General features: G+C 43.0%; 1 protein-coding gene and 1 pseudogene across 1 annotated transcript in view; one reads left to right on the top strand and one right to left on the bottom strand.

The window, feature by feature from the left end:
• LOC126471216 (rho GTPase-activating protein 45-like) overlaps positions 1-18307 on the top strand; it is a 682307-nt gene that overhangs the window by 490779 nt on the left and 173221 nt on the right. The window lies entirely within an intron of this gene.
• Positions 13941-14058, bottom strand: LOC126471730 (5S ribosomal RNA; annotated as a pseudogene).

The raw sequence follows: 18307 nt of genomic DNA, 5'->3' as shown, positions 1-18307 counted from the left end.
TACGATGATCTTTTCTTCCTATGTAGGTCGGCGTCAACGTAATATTTTCGCATTCGCAGGAGAAAGCTGGTGACTGAAATTTCGTATGAAGACCCCGCCGCAATGAGATACGTTTCGTTTTAACGATGTCTACTCCAAATCCTGTATTATGTCCGTTACACTGTCTCCCCCATTTCTCGATAACACAAAACGTGCTGTCTGCTTTGAACTTCCTCCATGTACTCCGTTAATCCTATATGGTAAGTATCCCACACCGCCCAGCAGTACTGCAAGAGAGGATGGACAAGCATGGTGTAGGCAGTTTCTTAAGTAGATCTGCTGCATCTTCTAAGTTTTCTGCCAACAAAACGCCGTCTTTGGTTCGCCTTCCCCACAACTGTTTTATGTATTCTTTCTAATTTAAGTTGTTCGTAACTGCAATTCCTGGGTATTTAGTTGAATTTACGGCCTTTAGATTTTATTGCTTTATCAAATGGTTCAAATGGCTCTGAGCACTATGGGACTCAACATCTTAGGTCATAAGTCCCCTAGAACTTAGAACTACTTAAACCTAACTAACCTAAGGACATCATACACACCCATGCCCGAGGCAGGATTCGAACCTGCGACTGTAGCAGTCCCGCGGTTCCGGACTGCAGCGCCAGAACCGCACGGCCACCGCGGCCGGCGATTGCTTTATCGTATAACCGAAGTTTAACAGATTCCGTTTAGCATTCATGTGGATGACCTCGCGCTTTTGATTATTTAGGGCTGACTGCCAATTTTCGCACCATAGAGATACCTTTTCTAAATGGTTTTGCAATTTGATTTGATCTTCTGATGAATTTACTAGGCGATAAACGACAGCATCATCTGCAAACAACGTAAGAAGGCTGCACAGGTTGTCTCCTAAATCGTTTACATACAGGGTGATCAGAAAATGTGGGAAACACTTGCAGCGCATATTGGACAGAGATATATATGTTAAGTTATTTAGCATTGAAGTTAGTCAGTCAGGTCGTCACGCTCACAAATTCAAGTTTCAGCTCTTCAAACAAAGCACTTCTTGGGCAACACAGTCCCTGGCAGGCCGTTTGAATGTGTGCGCGCGACGTCGCAGTTGGATAATTTCAGTGCTAAATAACACGGAAACGACGCAACGTGTAAACTTTTTAAGGGAAGACCAGTAGAACGTGCCCTGCAGCATCCCTAGAAGCGTTTCAGACATTTTCTGACGTCCCGGTAGATAAACGATCTAGGAGGCAATCTGGGCAGCCATGTTATGCTGTTTGCAGATAATGCTGTCGTTTATCGTCTAGTAAAGTCATCAGAAGATCGAAACGGAGGGCCTATAACAATGTCTTAGGGAATTCCAGAAGTCACTTCTGTTTTACTCGATGGAACTGTGACCTCACTGACAAAAAATTACGAATCCAGTGGCGTAACTGAGACGATATTCCATAAGCACGCAGTTTAATTATAAGCCACTTGTGAGGTACGGTCTCGAAAGCCTTCTGGAAATCTATAAATACTGAGTCAGTTTGGAGTGATGCATCACATTATACGCTGCGGAAATCCGAAGGAAGAGTCTTCGTTCGGCGAATGCCTCGAGAACGTTACCTGCCTTTATATGTTGTGCCAACAGTGAAGAACGGAGGAGGTGGTGTTACGAGCTAGCGGTTTTTCGTAGATCAGCTGCGGTCCCCTTATTACACTTAAGAAAACGCTACATACGGAAGGATATGACCACATTGTAAAGCGTTCTGTACTGTGTACAGTTATGGAACAGTTCGGAGACGATGCTTGTGTAACCTGTCGTACAGCAGCATATGTGAGACAATGATCTGTGGATAATAACATTCCTTAAATGGACTGGCCTGTCCAGAGTCCAGATATGAACCAAATGGAACACATTTTGGATGATACTGGACATAGAATTCGCTCCAGACCTCAGCATCCAACAAAACTACCATCTCTAGTTTCGGTTCTTGAGGTCGAATGGTTTGTCATTCCTTAACAGACAATCAGACGACTCAGTGAAGTGTCCCCAGCAAAGTTCAAGCAGTCATAGAGGCAAAGGGTGGACACACTCTGTGTTAACGTCTACCAATAGGTGTCCTAATACTTTTCATCAGATAGTGTACTACACAACTCCGTACTTCCTCCTCGAAATATTTTAACAGCTTTCGTGTAGTTTCCACCTCTCGCAAGTTCTATCATCCATTCCTAATCTTCTAACATCATACACTTCCTCTCCCCATCAATATTCGTTTACTCTTCTCCCCAACCCCCATCCACCACCACCTGCTGAAGTTCCCAAGCCTCATCAAATGCCTACAATGTGTTCGGTAGGCCTATGTTTTCCGCAGAAGCAACTCGCTAGAATTCACAGTATTCCTTGAGAACCATGGCCAGATGGCGCATCCGTATACAATGTGTCCCCTTCCTCACATCTCCACACACTACACGTACTTCCACAGGCTGACATAAATCACCATGTCCTCCCATACCATGCAATCAATGTCGTATCAGTTATAACACCCACTATCTCTTCACCCCCTTCCGAAGGTCGCTAACGCACACCTGTGATGTGGCGATCGATTCTTGGTAAGCAGGTTCGAATGCTGGTGATAGAACCAATTTTCACTGCCAATATATGGCCTGCAAGAGGAGGATAGGCGGTGGCGTAAAATTTCTGATCACCAGTCTTTGCGACAATGTCTTAGATTAAATTGCAAACCACTCCGCAGTGTCTCATGTAGTGAGTGCATTTGACACTTTCGATGGTGATCCCTAAGTCGAATACAGACATCAAGATCGGAGACTCCCTTTGTGCTATTCGATAGGCGTAGGCTATGTCCCATCACCGGATTTCATCCCCTCCCTTCTCTCGTCGTCATCATACCACTACATCGCACGCGCAGCCATTAAACTCACCTACACTCTACCAATACACATACGACACAATTCTCACATACTCGCAAGCAAAGGAGTCACTGAGAGCGTACGTAAAGCACCTTGAACCTGAACTACCTTCTTACTGAGCAGTAAGAGTTGCTGAAGAGAGAAACACATTTTGCAATAAAAGCTGTTTATTACAAGAACCAAACTAAATACAACTACTGAGAACGAATGTGAGACCTGAGTTTCTCCTGACGTATACAACTTTCAAATAAATTCCGGGAATTCAGCCAGGTAACATTTTCAGCGACCGCTGACAATTCGGCGGGAGAACACCCCGCTGTTTTCAAGGCAAACTGCAACGGACAGGCGGCTTACATGCAAATTTAAAACCTCGGCCTCATGGTAGGGAGAATTTGAATGTCTTTTTAGAACATCTGAGCACGATCCACCCGAACATTCGTTTTACGTTGGAGGTGGAAGAGGATGGTTGCCTTCCCTTTCTTGGCGTGTTGGTTAGGAGGAAGGATGATGGATGATTGGGACATGCAGTCTACAGGAAACGTACTCACACCGACTTGTACTTACAGGCTAATAGTTGTCACCATCCGGCTCACCGTGAAGGGGTACTTCGTACCTTGGTACACAGGGCACATGCCGTTTCTGACGCTGAGACTTTGCCAGCTGAGCTGTCCCATCTTGAAGTTACATTTCGTCAGAATGGTTATAGTGATAGAGTGAACGTGCGTTGCGCTATCGACCAACTGTAAATCGGGTGATTGATGGTAATTCTGAGTCAACACCTAAATCTACTGCCTTTTTGCCTTACGTAGGAAACATGTCCAACAAGATCGGTCGTATTTTACGGAAATACGATGTGAAATGTGTTTTACGACCTCCATCTAAAATTAGAGCACTATTGGGTTCCGTTAAGGATGACCTTGGACTGCGTAAGGCGGGTGTATATCGTATTCCTTGTAGCTGCCGCATGGCATATATTGGTCAAACTATCAGGACCGTGGAGGACCGATGTACTGAGCATAAACGGCACACATGATTACAGCAAGTAGATCTGCTATTGCCGAACATTGCTTGGATACTGGTCACCCCATGTTATATAATAACACCGAGATATTGGCATGCACGTCCAGCTATTGGGACAGTGTTATTAGGGAGCAGTTGAGATTAAATTAGTGAGCAGCCTCGTTAATAGGAATGGAGGTTTCTGTTTAAACTCTGTTTGGAATCCGGCTCTCTCCCTTGTCAAAAAAAGAGGGACGGAATCAATGCTACCTCACCTGCGAATTCATAGTTTCACTATCGATAGCTCTGACTTTGGTCATCTTTGGTGGCACTAGTGTTCAGTGTGTGTGTTATCTTTTCTGCTTCAGTCCGACAACCGAGGTTTTAAATTTGCATGTACGCCGCCTGTTCGTTGCAGTTTGCCTTGAAAATGGCGGGGTGTTCTCCCGGCGAAATATCGGCGGTCGCTGAAAGTGTTACCTGGCTGAGTTCCCGGAAGTTATCTGACTGAGAATGAATGTCTACACAATTTGAGAACAACAATGTCTTGAGCACCAGGGAAGATTAATAACGACACGGTCCCACTAGGCGATGAACTCGTAGACAGTCACATGGAAATTCTGCAAAGTGGTGCCCTCTGGAGCGGCTGACGGAAGTGCAGCGGCGGACGTGGCTCACGAAGGGGCGAGGCGACAAATTGGCAGGCAGCGGCAGGTGGGATTCGTAGCGGAGACTCGTGGCAGAGACTTGGCGCGCCTGTTGGTCGGTCGGAGCCAGGCCGACCTAACTAGACGCCTGTGGGGGGGATAGAGAGGCGGTATCGTCTGTACACGTGACTGCGTGGACGTAAGGTAGTGCCCACGAATGCAGCGCTATGTGGCGAGGCTGCCGCCCCCGGACGCTGTGAAAGCTGCTGGCGGCTTAGTACCCTAACTCTTCCTTTACAAACAACCTCATAGATGAAGCAGGGGCCGTACCTGGCCCCCGAGACATATACGTAATTGTGGTGGTCGAAATATGCAGGGGGAAGCCCTCCCTTGCATCACAGAACGCACCCCACAGGATATTCCAGCCAGCAATGCCACATGGAATTCAATTTTTACTACCTCATTCATTGCAAATAAAGCTTCCCACCCACTCTCTCCACGCATACGAGTCATCTCCTATCACATACAGGGTGATCAAAAAGTCAGTATAAATTTCAAATCTTTAAAAACCACGGAATAATGTAGATAGAGGGGCAAAAATTGACACACATGTTTGGAATGAGATGAGGTTTTATTAGAACCAAAAAAGAAAAAAACTAATTTCACAAAATGTCCGACAGATCGCGCTGGACAGCAAAACTGCTACCGTGACGGGTGAAAAGTACGCCGATATGTTACAGAATCGCATCATCCCTAGCCTGGCTGATAAACACCTGCTGGAACGTCCGATGTTTATGCAGGATGGCACTCCACCCCATATTGCTGGACGCGGGAAAGATCTCTTGCGCGCGTCGTTTGGTGATGATAGTGTGCTCAGCAGCCACTTTCGTCATGCTTGGCCTCCCAGGTCCCCAGACTTCAGTCCGTGCGATTATTGGCTTTGGGGTTACCTGAAGTCGCAAGTGTATCATGATCGACCGACATCTCTAGGGATGCTGAAAGACAACATCCGATGCCAATGCCTCACCATAACTCCGGACATGCTTTACAGTGCTGTTCACAACATTATTCCTCGACTACAGCTATTGTTGAGGAATGATGGTGGACGTATTGAGCATTTCCTGTAAAGAACATCATCTTTGCTTTGTCTTACTTTGTTATGCTAATTATTGCTATTCTGATCAGATGAAGCGCCATCTGTTGGACATTTTTAGAACGTTTGTATTTTTTTGATTCTAATAAAACCCTATGTCATTCCAAGCATGTGTGTCAATTTGTACCTCTCTATCTACATTATTCTGTGATTTATTCAGTTTTCAAATTTTTACTGACCTTTTGATGTCCCTCACCTAGAAAATGTTACTAAGAGTCTACAGCACACTCATTACAGATTTTGGTGACTGCACAAATGAACCCATCAGTTTCCAATCGCCAAGTTATCCCTATCGATGTGTCATACTTCTTTGTATATCAACAATTTTAATCAAAGACTGAAGAGCAGCAAAATTTTTAACATCGTTACTCACTGGTGGGTTCTAATCAAATTGCGAGCCTATGGAGTTGTGCGAATAGACTGGTTATTGCCTGTCAGAGAGGTCATTATTCGTAGTAACTAAGAGGAAGACATTTAGTGAAAGCAAAGTGATATCTGGGGTTTCACAGGCACGTGTTGTAGGCCCACTACTGTTCTTAATCTATGAAAACGAGTTAGGGGACAATCAGAGCATCCGTCTTTGGTTGTTTTGTAGATGGTGCTGTCGTTCACTGTCTAGTGAAGTGATCAGACGATAAAAGCGAGTAGCAAAAGGACTCAAACGAGATATCTGCACGGTGAGGAAAGCGCCAGTTCACCTTTCACAATTAAAATTTCTGTTACACGATAAATATCACAAACTCTAGGATGAAGAGTCAGCTAAATACCTCGTGATTACAATTACAAACAGCTTAAATTGGAAACATCACATAGAAAATGTTGTGGGGAAGGCATGTCAAAGGTTGCCTTTCACTGGCAGAACCCTCAGGATAGATTGCCTATACTGCGCTTGTTTGTCTTCTTCTGGACTATAGCTGCATATTATGGGATCGTTACCAGTTACAAATGATGTATGACATCGAAAAAATGCAATGATAGAAGCTTGTCTTGTGTTATCGGGAAATACGGGAGAGAGTGTCACCGATAAGAGAAGAGAATTGAGGTGGTAATCACAAAAAGAGATTCATTTTCCGTTGCGGCGAGATGTTTTCTGCAAATTTCAATTATCAATCTTTTCTTCCGAATGCCAAAATATTTGTTTACTCCCACCTACCCAAGGAAAAAATTACCGTCGTAATAAAATAACAGATATCAATGTGTTCATTTTTCCCACCTGCTACTCGAGACTCAGGATGTCGAGCAATAGTCTGAAAGTGATCCTGTGAATCCTCTGTCAAACATTTAACTGTTAATTGCGGAGTAAACATGTAGATGGAGATTTAAGGGTAGCTATCAGCTCGCTCCCATACAGTGATAAAGGAAACAGTGGATAACAGTTTTTAAAAATTTGAGCACTTCTCTTCTCAAACTTCTCCAATACCTTCGCAAATCTTACACATCACGTGAACTCAAATATCAACGCTTCATTGTTTTCCCAATTCCCTCTAATCCTATGTTGCTGCTGCGCACATATTGACATGGCTCCACCTCCACTCCCTCGATACCTTACCCCACGAAAACTTCAACAGACTCCCACCTCGTGGCCCAGATAACAGTGCTGATATCTGCTCATCATACGAGCTACCATCGTAGCCCCCACATTCTTCTCATACATTCCAACCTTCTGACCATTATAAAAAGACCCTCGGTCCTTGTATCCCTGCCTGCACGTGTCCAATAATAATTCCCCCTCATTCCCCTTCTTCCCCAGTCACCCTCCCAGGCGTAAGGATTCATCTATCTAGCCTCCATACCCCTTTTCTACTCTCACTGCAACTTATGGAAACTGACCTCTGAGGACTTTCCATCAAAAGCAGTATCGTCGCTCGCACTTTAGCAGCAGCGCCAACATGGACGCTTCGACGAAAAATTTAGTTCACGAACCTCGCTGTCACTCGATGACAGCGTTACTCAGTCTCAACTACTACGTAGCTCATTTAAGCCCCACTGTTACTCACTTAGTGAAAGCAAAGTGATATTTGGGGTTTCACAGGCACGTGTTATAGGCCCACTTAATGCTCGTAATGCACTTACGGAATTCTGAATTGACCACTGGACTAGACGACATACTTCTCATACTTCTCGTGCTGTCTCCACGTTAACAATTCATCGGTTCCCATCAACGTTGTTGTCTCTCTGGACAGAAAATTCTCGTGACAGTCAACTGTCACTCAACTGCACATGCTCAGGCTTCCACAGAAACAAGACAGCTTATTGTCATCCTAACAAATATAACCCAGTCAGTCTCTGATATATATATATATATATATATATATATATATATATATATATATATATATGTGTGTGTGTGTGTGTGTGTGTGTGTGTGTGTGTGTGTGTGTTGTATTTAAAACTACCTAGAAGCTTAGACTACGGTAGTCTCCGTAGTAGCTTTAGTCAGCTATGGTCGTACCCCCGTTACCTGTTCATTATGTTTGTCATATCCACCAGGATTTACGTGATAACCATCTTTTTCTTTACGTATGCGATCAGTGTCTCACTAGATACCCCTAGAACTGGAAGCGGTGAATCATCTACAAACTGAAAGAGGATATATAACTGTCCAAGTAACCTACGGAACGTCTTTGTTCCACGTAGTTGCCTCCCTGATTATTACGTAAAAATAAACGGTATTTATAGTAAATTTGAAATTTCAAACATTTAAGTCAGGTTTTATGCAAACATTGTGGATTTGTAGCGTGAAACAGAGGGATCTTGTAGCAAAAATAAAGGAAACCATACAGATTTATCATATAGCGCTAGAAAATGCAATTTCCTCAACAAAAAGATAAAATAAAACACTGCAAAACAACAATATATCAAATATCGCTTGAATACTTCGTCGAACTTATATGAAACATGTTTCTGTTATTCATAAATAACTTTAGCATTTATCAATAATAATAAGACTCTTGCCTTTGATAATAATGGAGAACGTTCTGTGGAATACAAAATAACAACAATATTCCTATGTATTTTTATGTTTGTACATGTAAACTGTACTTACACCAAAAGTGATTGCTTTGGTTGCATGCAAGCGCAGAACTTACTCTATCAGCTAATATTTATTACCTACAAAATGAAATGATGGGTTACTGACTAGCACTGAATGATGTACCCTTCTAATTACGGGCAAAACAAATAAGAAAAAAATAGATAAGTCGTCGGTTCCCAGTTCCTCTCTTAGACTTTCATTTATGTTCTTTCCCTACCAATGCTACTTATACTACCGCTAATCCTAACATTTACTATGTCATCTATGTAGTGTAGCAAAACTACCGAACCGCAGTCTTGCCACAGCCCAACTCTACGTGTGACAAACAATATATTTAAATAAAATTTTAAATCCATTTGAAAATGTCGGCACTATACTGTTTTATGAAGGAAAGGGAAATAGCTAGGAGAAAAGAGGAATGGAGAGAAAAAGAGAAAGAGAGAGGAAGAGTAATTATAAGTTAACAAAACATGTGTATCTATTTACTATGGTTTTGCTCTCTGGCACGCAGATATTTGGACATCCAGACTCCAGGAAACACTCTACACGCTTTTGAATTCCTCACTGGAAATCAGCAAAGTAATTCTTCGTTTCGGAGCGACGGTACTGGTAGTTACTTGTTATTTACTGGTATGTCTATGTTCTGTCGGATGCTGCTATTTATCCGTTTCGCGTCCCAAACAGAATTGAGATGAAAGTCACATTCTCTGTTCAATAGATTTTCATATACTCTCATTTCTATCTTTTCCTAGATTATAGAATCCTATCAACCTCTACGGTGACAGACATTGATGACCAGAAACATTAGGATCATTGTCCATCGCGAGACTGAATGCCTCCTAGCGGCGTTTCTGGCACGTGACGCGACAAGGAAAGTATTTAAGCGAAGCATAGAAGAAAGAGAAATAATTCTATCGACGACACAGGCCGCAAATCTGGAAATCCACTGACATAAGCGAATCTGGAAAAGGGAAGATTTTTATGTCCCAGCCAGTGGTAACGAGCATCTCTCGTCGTCATCATACCACTGCATTCTACGCGCATCGATTACGCTCATCTACACTGCACCAATACACATACGACAGAACTCTCCCGTATTGGCAAGTAAAGGGGTCGTTGAGCGCGTACGAAGAACACTCTTTCTGACTAGACGGATGTACCTGAACTATCCTCTTACTGATAAGTTGGATTTGCTGAACAGAGAAACGCATTTTCCAATAAAAACTGTTTACTACAAGTATCATACTAAATACAACTGCTGAGAATTAGTGCCTACACAATTTGAGTACAGCAATGTCTTGAGCAGCAGATAAGATTTAACGACACAGCTCCACAAGGCGATGGACTCGTAGACAGTCACACGAAAATACTGCGAAGTGGAGCCGTCGGGAGAGGCTGACGGAAGTGCAGCGGCGGAAAAAAAGCAAAACTGGTTGGCTGTTCGTGTACTACTATCAGGAGCATGAATGGAAACTGACTGGAGGGCGGTGAGAGCACGAAAAGGCGGCAAGTTGTTGAAGGTCCACGCCCCATTACAGAACGTGGAGGTCGGAAACTTGCTCACTCTTTAAAGTGGGATAGACGGCTGTTTTACGACAGATTACAATGCTGGTGCAGATACATGTGTTCCGGTGCACACCGTTTGGTGTACGTTGTTGAACATCGGGCTCCGCCGTAGACGACACCAATGTGTGCCCATGTTAACCCAACGACATCGTCAATTACGAATATAGCGGACACGAGATGACACGAACTGGACCGTGTTACACCAGGTCGAGGGTCATGTCCACATACGCCACGATCTACGCGAACATCTTCTCGAAATATGCACCACATCATGGACACAGTTCGGTTTGCGCAGATTATGCTATGGGGTACTATGACAGTACTATGTAAACAGTATTGCGTGCCGTCTGCATCCCTTTATGCTTGATATCTTCCCCGACCTCGATGGTATCTTCCAGTAGGATAGCTGTATGTCACAGAACGCCAGAATGGTGCTATAGTTCTTCGAGGAGGATGGCACTGATGACTGTTCACCAAATTCACCACTTACAGGTAAACAATGTGAGACTTGAGTTTCTACTGGCGTACACAGTGTTCGAATAACTTAAAGGAATGCTGCCAGGTTACACTGTCGACAACCACCCATGTATTAAATTCCCTTGCAGAGCTATTACGGTGCCATAGCTTTTCCTTGAAAATGACCCGTCAAAATACCGGCTAGTAATTTATGGTAATATAAATATGGTAATATGCGTAGACATCTGGTACCACATACCTCCAGAGACTTACGAAGGACTTGTCGAAGTCTTACCACACAGAATCCCTGATCGGTTACTTTCCATAGGTGGACCAGCACTGTCGTCATGGCTCATCAGTGTAGTGCATTTTTGTCTTCGAAGTTAAAACGTGTTTCCCTCAATGGTGCCACGCTTCGCTACCGTATAGCCGAGGTGAACGTTCCAGAAGTGTCTTGCTAGTCTCTGTGAGAAGCAGCGTTGCGTTTTCCGTTTTACTGCTGGTCATACTCACCCGTGATGGCGTACACGCCAAGTGTTCTTAACTAAGCGATCTTTTACGAAACCAAGCGTATCCCTGATTTTGCATGACATGGAAAACCGTCTTTCACAATGCTTTTTCAAGATCCTGGAGACCTTTTGCACGGGCGGTAAGCGTGCGATAGGAGCCATCATGTTCTTGCAGTAATATACCGTCTTTTCCTTTTTTCTTACCATCTGTCTAGAGACTGCGTTTTATTTACGTCTCCTGTGAAATGCTTGACGTAAATGTAAATAAAGGGTAGGCTCTGTTTTTCGGAGACGCCTCAGCCTCTATGTATCTACGTGGTAAGTACCGAGAAGCGCTACACTGCATATTGGCAGCATCTCGTGTTTCGACAGAAGTCATCATGTATGTAATTGCGTGTTATCGGTTAAAATTGTTAAGAAAGGATGTTAATCCTTCCGTCTCCCATCCCGCCCCCCATGGTGAACACGCTTTCGTGTACACTGTTTGTGTGCCAGTCTTCGCCGTCTGGCCACCCAAGACGAAATTGTCGTCTACGTATGTCTAGAAGAACTTTGGCTTGAGTCGAGAAGTTTCAAGCGCTGTTTTCTCGAAGTGCTCCACGTATAAATCGGTGGTCACTGGAGTCAATGGAGAGTCTATCGTTACTCCGTCTATTTGTAATACCAAACTGAAAACAAGTGGTGGCACCATTGTGCTACTTTATTGTCCGCTATTGCTGTACCACACATTTTGTACTTGATATTCAACACTACACTATACTATACAGCACTGCACTTCACTCCACTACATTATAATACACTACTGTACCCGGAGACAGGAGCGGAATTATTGTTTTCATTTCCTTCTGACTGGTTACCACTCGTCCACCTAGTCGTTGTTCAAGTATCACAGGGACTGTATTGTCATCGCAGCTTTATTGTTCTACTCTCTTGCACGGCTGTAAAGATGAGAAGAGAGACGGCCATTAGGTCTCAGGAAATCTTTCCTGGTGCTTTATGTGTCCCATCCCCTCACAGCTTTCGAAAGGAAATTGTGGTGGGGTGTTCTGTCTCGTTGTCATCGTGTATGGCTTCTTGCAGTCTGTTTCTCGGCCATACAGGATTCCAGCTGGTAGTCCAGAATTCTTCCTGCCAGGAGCTTTCAACCTTAAACTTCCTTTTTCCTTTTGCTGTTTGGAACAGTGGAAAGAACCATGGTGAATAAGACCGCTTCAGATGTATGATAAATCTTTATTTCTGACCCACCTAGTTTCGTGGCGTTAGAGCCACATTTTCATGGATACTGATTAATGTTGAACTACCGACTTCTTGACGATTAAACAGTTTTATCACAATGGGAGAAAGAATGTTGGGTCATCTACTGCTTATCGTTTGAAATAAATTATAAATCTGTATACCTAAAAATGTTGCTCTAATGCCATGAGACTAATATTTTTAGAAATAATGATTTATCATACAGCCGAAGCGAACTTACTCATCATGGTTCAATTCTAAAGCTGTGGACGCCCACAGTACAAAATTTGCTGCAACAGTGGAAAGAGTTATTAGATACCAGTGCAACTAAAGCAGAATTCATGCTGTACAACTTCGACAGCATGAGACCCAGCCTACCAATGACAGTGAAAAACTCGACGGAATCAGGTAGCCAATGGTTAGCAAGATGAAATATCTAAGATCAGTAATATCATTTACGGGAGCTATAGATGTGGAAGTGGCCCGTCGGATTAGTCCTGTGACCGCGAATCGCAACTCATGGTAGCCAGACTGGTGACGTGGGCTTTCCGACAGTGATGTTCCTGACCTTTTTGTAGGTGCCGCATGTACCATGGGTCTTCCAGCCAACCAGTTTTGCACCGTGCGTTTTCCTACCAGAGCCTTCCCCACTGCTAGCTTATGCCACTCGTTCACCAACAGCGGGAGTGTTGTCGCTATCAGTCAGTCACTGCCCTCGCCGACAGCCTTTGTTCCTGTGTTGATTCGTTGGGCTAAGCTATTTGTGTTCTATACACTGTGAGTAATGGAAATAATTACAACAGCGAAGGGGAAGCTGTGTCCTCCCAACGATGGCCATCGTTACCAGGAGCCAAGAAAATGTGATGAGTATTCGAACTGGTTATGCGTGAGTTTCGAACGGAATAAATGCCAATGCCGTTTAAAAATTTTAAATGGTAGAATCATGGCTGAATAATAACATTCTTCCCAATGAAGAATCAGATGTGCAGATTAAGAAACGGATGCGTAACTGCAGAAAGAGGATCCACTTAGAAAAGACAGTGCCTGTTTTCCAAATTTTTTAAGAGAAATTTCGAAATTTGAGAGCTAGAGATTTATATTTCGTCGCAATTATGCCATATTATGAGAACTCCAAGCCTGCATTTTGTAAAGCCAGAAGGGAAGCTATTGGGGCGACCCAAAAACCTGGCACTAACCTGGAGATTCATCAGAGCGAAGTCATTTTGAAATTAAAAAAAGCACTCCGTCTCCAGGCCATGAGTGGCCTACCGGGACCATCCAACCGCCGTGTCATCCTTAGTGGAGGCTGCGGATAGGAGGGGCGTGGGGTCAGCACACCACTCTCCCGGTCGTTATGATGGTATTCTTGACCGAAGCCGCTACTATTCGGTCGAGTAACTCCTCAATTGGCATCACGAGGCTGAGTGCACCCCGAAAAATGGCAACAGCGCATGGCAGCCTGGATGGTCACCCATCCAAGTGCCGACCACGTCCGACAGCGCTTAACTTCAGTGGTCTCACGGGAACCGGTGTATCCACTTCGGCAAGGCCGTTGCCCATTTTGAAATTAACTGAAGGTAATAGTTTTTTTTTATATTAACGATGGATCTGTTCCTGCCAAAAGGATCCTGGCGCTAGGTTGTGAAGAAGCGTAGAAAATCTTGTGTGAAAATGGAGCTGATCTTACGGATGGCACATTTCACAGTATTCGAAACAATTCAGGTAACTATGCTGTCGTAGAGTGATATTCTGTCCGCCTGGTTTCACGGATAAGAAATGTTCATGTAGATTTGGTAGTACAAAGCTTATTTAAAATGAGAGAATGCATCTTTTCCGACGTTTGTTTTACAACAAATTAAGATTTAATTGCTTGACAAGACAATTATTTCTTGAAAAAGGAGTGTTGAAAAGAAAGTTTCTTCTCATGTAATGAAATAACAGTATTATTAGGAACGCCAGATGTCTAAACGAAAACAGTCACTTCTTCGAAGGGCGAATAAACGTCAGTGTTGTCTAAAGGCTGAAGACCATTAGGAAGAAAGTAAACACTGCTAGAAATTACCACTAACTAGTAAGTACACAATGCACCACTCTAACCAAAGTTCAGAACCTGACGCGACAGTCCAAAGTTAATGTTTTTTTACACTGAGACACAGTACGAGTTAAAGTTTCAGAGAGACAGTTCTGTTTCAAAGTTCTACTGTGATAGCAGAAATAAAGGCAATAAATCTTAAAAGTCCACTAGCTGATCACTGATATAAAGCACGTCTTCGTCATTGCGGCAGCTCGAAAGTGAATTCCTCATTGGTAGAACGTGACTGCATTCGGCACCGGACCCAGGAAGCCCACTCGGAGTGAATTGTTCATTGTGGCTCGAGCGCCGGCCTAAATACAGTCCGGGTGCCAGGAGAATATAGGCACTACTTTCAGTCAAATGGTCTGCGGAGAAGAATATGTCCGTGAGCCTAACGACCTCTAGTGGCGCCTGGTATGGTGTTTGGGGCCACACAGATCGTGGCCGAGTTTCATCTGTCTTCGGGAAGGTTGTCCCCTGCGAGTTATGTGATCGCTTCCCTCGGATGTAGTGTCGGCTGCAGGGCATAGGAAACTAAATTCTTCAATAAATCAAAAACATCAGAACCTATACTTTCTGATAAATAAGCGCATGGAGGAAGCTATATTTGAAATTAAAAATTATTCCATTGGTCTGCCTGCTTAAAAAAGTTTCATAGATTTGACTAAAGGTTAAAAGACATGGCAAGAATATATAACGACTCTAGCTCTTTAAGTTGCTTAAGATCTCCAGCTGTTTAAGTTGTTTAAGATCTCTGGCTTTCTTAATAAAGAACTGAGTGAGAAATTAAATTAAAACAACGAAAGAAGTTCAATCATTTGCTGTAGTAATGCTGCAGAAAAAAGTGAAAATAAAAAATATAAAGGTAAAAATTAAAAACATTTAAACATGCCTATGTACTATGTGCATAGCCAGTCCTAAGCCTGGATAAAATGTGAAGGGATGTTGTTCTTACAAAACGGCAGAGCCTCCCCCACTATTGAGTCTTGCTCTGAGGGTAGGGAACTCCATAGTTAAAATGTCTGTGGTTTGCTAAATCACGTTAACGTCACGGGTCGGAAAGCCCATGGTCGAAAAATGCATGATACGACACCATCAGACTTCCCTCCAGCACGAAGGGTAAACGGAGTAGCTTACACGCCCTAGTGGAGCGAGTCCTCCAAAATTCTACGAGGGGCGTTCAGAAAGTAAGCTCCGATCGGTCGCGAAATGGAAACGACTATGAAAATCCGATAAAGCTTTGCACAGATGTGTTGGGTAGTGTCTCTAGTATAACCCCAGTTAGCATCACGTCGCTCTTCTCATTTCTGAGCTCGCAGTGAGTGCGTAAAGATGTCTAGAAAATAGTGTCGGCCGCCAAGTACGAGGGCCTGGTGAGAAATTTCGCCTGAAGCTATGCAGCTAACATTACATAACTGACGTGCTGTTTCTTCTTCAAGACAATTCTCAGCCGCATTCTGCAGGGGCAATGAAGATGCTCCTGCATCGTTTTCAAATGGAAATGTTAGATTACCCACAATACAGTCCGCAATTGTCTCCCCCTGAGTTTCATCTCTGGTCACATGAACCGCTGTCTTTGAAGAAAACATTTTGACACAGACAACGAGGTGTAGGCCAGCGTGGAGAATTGGCGGAAAGCACTGGCGGCTGCCTTCTATGATGAGGCTATTGAAAAGTTGGTACAACGCTATGACAAAAGTCTAAGTCAGAACGGCGACTACGTAGAGAAGTAGCTGAAAGGTGTAGCTAATTGTTAGAAGTAAAACATTTCTGATGTTCACTGTGGTTTCAATTTGGCAATCAATCGGAGCTTACTTTCTGAACAGGCCACGTAGCAGCCTGCTGCGGAGGTCGCTAATAGAGCGGAACTGAGGAAGAACTAGTGAGGAGCTTAGTATTATATATCACTTCCACTAGAATATAAGTCGCGCTACGCGGCTTAACCGGCAGAGTCTCCGAGAGTCTTCTTGAAAGTGTCCTCCAGTGCAGCAGCGAGGTTTTCGACGACAGCCAGTTCCAGTCGCAATCACCGCTAAAGCTCCATTCATCACAGCTCACCTGTCCGAAGAGGATCAGCCGCTGTTCGACAGTGCACTATGCAGCAATCAGACTTAGCCTCAGAACAGGACTGTCATAGGCTAGGAATAGTGTACAACGATGTCTTGAAGTTGAGTATTTGCGTGTCATTGTATAAATATGTGTCCTAGGAAGCAGAATTATGGTCACCTCAGTACTTGCGTCATGTTACTGATGATCCGCTGACCATACGTACAGAACAAGACACGTCCTTTCCACTCAGCTAAAATGCATTTTTTAATTTTTAAGCGACATAGCACAAAGAAAGAAGTTTATAAATATGGTATGGTATATCAGAACCGTTTGTCACAAGCAAAAGCGCTGAACAAAGCAAGTAGGGAACTACAAAGAGAGAAAAAAAGGGCTATTGGAAAGTGAAAACGGAAATGAAGCAGCCGGAAACGAATGCTTTTGAGTATGTTACTTCATCTTTATATGATCAAAATCAGAGGACGAAGATCATCTGAGTTATATATCTGGAGAATACGCTGAAATTTAGTTGAAGAATGACATTTTGTAAGGATCAAAGATTCTGTATTGTTAATGTCGTTCATTTTCCTGTTACATAATTAACAGGATAGAATCTTTGGTTCTTTCAAAATTTCATGGCAAAGCAGTGCAGCATTACATACAAGAAATTTACTGAAATGTTGCCTACACTTCATTTGTGTCATTAGGGTGGCCACAAGAAATTTTTGACAAAGACACCACATATTACCAATTCCAGACAAAAGAATCATTTCACGTTGATAATGTTCATTCATGTTTCAGTAAGTTTATAGTTTAGAAAAACTTTCGATTTTAGCAAATAAAAATCGCTGTCTCCCTACACTAAGCGGAAACCATTCATCGTAAAAACTGATTCTAGTCTAATTTCACAGAAAATTTGGTTCCCTTGAAGATTTACTCTCATCAAACTTATAGATTTTGTGATTCTTGGAATTTTCAGGTGATACCGTGATGCGTATTCTCAAAAGAAACTAACCATATTAAGGCTAAAATCACGTACATTCTCCACATATTATTTGCACTCTTCAATTTTTACATTAAAATGTTTTCAGTAATATGTCTCCTGAAAAGTAAGTCAAACGTAATTCAAACTGAACTAATTCAGACAAAGGAATAAGAACGGTATAACAATGACGACAAGTAGTGTTCCAAAGCATTTCATTATTAATAATATCAGATTATACTGTATACCTATATTAAAATAATTTCATATACAGTTTTCCGATTAACTTGCTACCGGCTTTGATAAAATGACTTATGAAGATTCGTGAAAAAAATTTGTATATTCAGATAGTACTTGTAGAATTAACTGCCCCCCTCCTTCGTCTTGCATCTTATGAGAATCGAAGTTTTAAATTAAATATACCCCTGTTTGGCCTCTTCGCTATATTCTTAACTTTTAAATTATACTGTCTGGTCAAAAGCATTCAGAGACCTGTTAGTGGGTATATATACGCGGTCTGTCCACCCTTCGCCTGTATGATGGCTTGAACTCTCCCGGGGAACACTTGCAGTGGGGTGTCTAAATGTCTGTGCAGGAGTGGCAGCCCATTATTCCTCAAGATCCGAAACCAGAGGAGGTAGTGATGTTGGACGCTGGCGCCTCGAGAGAAGTCGATGTTCTGACACATACCAAATGTCGGAAGT

Source organism: Schistocerca serialis, chromosome 3 (assembly GCF_023864345.2).
Source record: "Schistocerca serialis cubense isolate TAMUIC-IGC-003099 chromosome 3, iqSchSeri2.2, whole genome shotgun sequence".
Lineage (NCBI taxonomy): Eukaryota > Metazoa > Arthropoda > Insecta > Orthoptera > Acrididae > Schistocerca > Schistocerca serialis.
This window is presented reverse-complemented; position numbering and strand designations above follow the sequence as displayed.